General features: G+C 40.8%; 1 long non-coding RNA gene across 1 annotated transcript; it reads left to right on the top strand.

Annotated features, from left to right (window-relative positions):
- The first annotated feature begins 754 nt into the window (after nucleotides 1-754).
- Nucleotides 755-1,930, top strand: LOC123724139 (uncharacterized). The gene is made up of 3 exons (XR_006756826.1): nucleotides 755-841; nucleotides 1,027-1,140; nucleotides 1,450-1,930. It is a non-coding gene; the product is annotated as an uncharacterized lncRNA (long non-coding RNA).
- The last annotated feature ends 359 nt before the right edge of the window (nucleotides 1,931-2,289 follow it).

Genomic DNA, 2,289 nt, shown 5'->3' with positions numbered 1-2,289 from the left:
GAATAGAGAACACAATGTCTTTTTCAATTGGTGTCTCTTCAGCAAACATGAATGATCCCAGTGTATTGGCATGAAGTTATGTTTCTTAGACACATCCTACATCCGAGTTAAGCCTCCATTTGTGTGTGTTCTGTAGGTACAAACAGCAAGTTGATATCAGCCTTTAGCAGTGTCTAAACAATTAAAAAAAAAGCGCCACCAGCACTCACTTGATAGCAGCAATTGAAGTCTGTTTTTCTTTAGGCAACATGTCCCACTAAGTACACCCTGCAAACGTTTCTGCTTGCCTTCTTCGTGTGTGCAATGTGTTGTTGCACACCCAAGTAGTGTTAGAGTTGAGCACATTTCCCTCCTCTCCGTCTGTCTACTCAGGCTCTCTATCGATTCTATGTCTGTTGCTTGACTGGAACTCTGTCGCTTCCTGTGTTCAGGCTACATACAGTACGAGCCCGAAGGATCATCGCTCTGCTCCTGGTTCTAGCGTCCATCATTGTGTCAGTGCTGGGGCTGGGGGAAATGCACCAAAAGATCGGCAGCACTTCTGAAACAGGCCAAGGGCAAAATCGCTCTGACAGGCGGAAGCTTAGTTCATCTTATCAGGTGTATCCCCAACTCCCAACTGCCAGTGCATCTATCATCTTTTTATTCAGTTCTCCTCTAATCTATAAAGTACCAATCTCTCTCTTTTTCTTCCCTCTCTCCCAACCTCTCTTTCTTCTGCCGTTTTATCAACCATCTCAATCTGCCTCTCCTGCAGGTCTTTCCACCTTGACTGCTGTAAGTCATGGTATGCTGCACGGGTGGTGCAGGAGTTCCATGATCCATTCTTTGCAGGAGTAAGGTGAATACACATCCCAAAAAGCTGAAAGTACTGCCTGCAAATTGGCAGGAGTTTTTCCAGTCACATCACTCAACCAATCAATTAAAACCATTTTTCATAAAAAACCTTTTAGTGAAGGAATCATTCTGATTTGGACACACACACACACACACACACACACACACGATTCATTCTCTGTCCATTAGGTTTGAACTGGGTGCAGGTCTATACATGGGTTGGGGAGCTGCCTGTTTGGCCATTCTAGGTGGGGTCATGCTCTGCTGTTCCTGTAAGAGGGGTCCATCAGTACCAACCACAGGGTGAGTAATTGCATCCACAAAGTTGAGTCCCAAATTGCACCCTAATCCCTATTTAGTGCACTATAGGGCTCTGGTCCATTTGGGAGGCAACCAAAGACACTTCCCTACTCCCAAAGTTATGGCAAGCTAACCATTATCCTACCAAAACCATGGTCTTGGTTGGAAAAAGTGAGGACAACACTATCTCAGGTCTCAAGGCAGTAATAGGCTAGCCAACACTAGTTAGCTAGCGATTTCCCATCTGTTACATGAGCTAGTCAAAGAAATCATTGTTGTCCAATCTATTGTACTCCCCTACTTGTCTTACAGGGGATATTCATACAACTACTCCAAAACAAGTGGTGGACAAAAGATCTACAGGGGCAGAACATGTGTCAGAAGTCTGGGAGTTCAAAAGCTTATGTTTAAAGCAGTTTAAAATGTTTTTTTTTTTTTTTCAATCTAATTGTTTGTTTGTCTGTTTCCATTTGTTTCTTCACCAAAGTGTGAATTTACTGGTTTGAATTTGCCATTATATATTTTTTGTTGTCTTGAGTCACTGTGAATATTAATGCAATGTTTATTACTTTGAAATGTATTGAAAATAAAAACATTGCTCTGTTGATGATTATTGTTCTATTGTATTGGATATCCAAATGAATGGAAAATATAAGCTATGCCACAACTCCAAATGAATGGAAAAGATACCCACTGGGCACAGACGTCTAATCCACATTGGTTTAACGTAATTTCATTGAAATGACGTGGGAAACAACGTTGATTCAATCCAGTGTATAAGAATCAAATACAGTACTTACCTGAATTTTTATAGTCAATCCTGTGATTCGAAACTGACTATCAGCCTTATGTTCAAGTAATGTCTTGTGATCAGCTCAGCTCCCAGCTGGACATTTAAATAAATACTCCACTCAAAATAAAAACAATTAAAATTCTGTTATTTACTATTTAACATTTCATCTGATATGTGTCTAACCCAGATACTTGGGTCAGAATATGTTGTACAAATCTACAGTTGGACTGCTTCAGACAAGGAAAATAATTGGCTAATGTAACCAAGCGTCACTGTGCTAACATTTCGTATCTGTTTCACTTCCCTTCCCTCAAGTTGCCTCTGACTGGGCTTGAACCAAACTCTTAGAAAGAAAAGGT

Source organism: Salmo salar, chromosome ssa09 (genome assembly GCF_905237065.1).
Source record: "Salmo salar chromosome ssa09, Ssal_v3.1, whole genome shotgun sequence".
Classification (NCBI taxonomy): Eukaryota; Metazoa; Chordata; class Actinopteri; order Salmoniformes; family Salmonidae; genus Salmo; species Salmo salar.
Note: the sequence above shows the minus strand (reverse complement) of the source record. Positions and strands in the feature narration are given on the sequence as shown.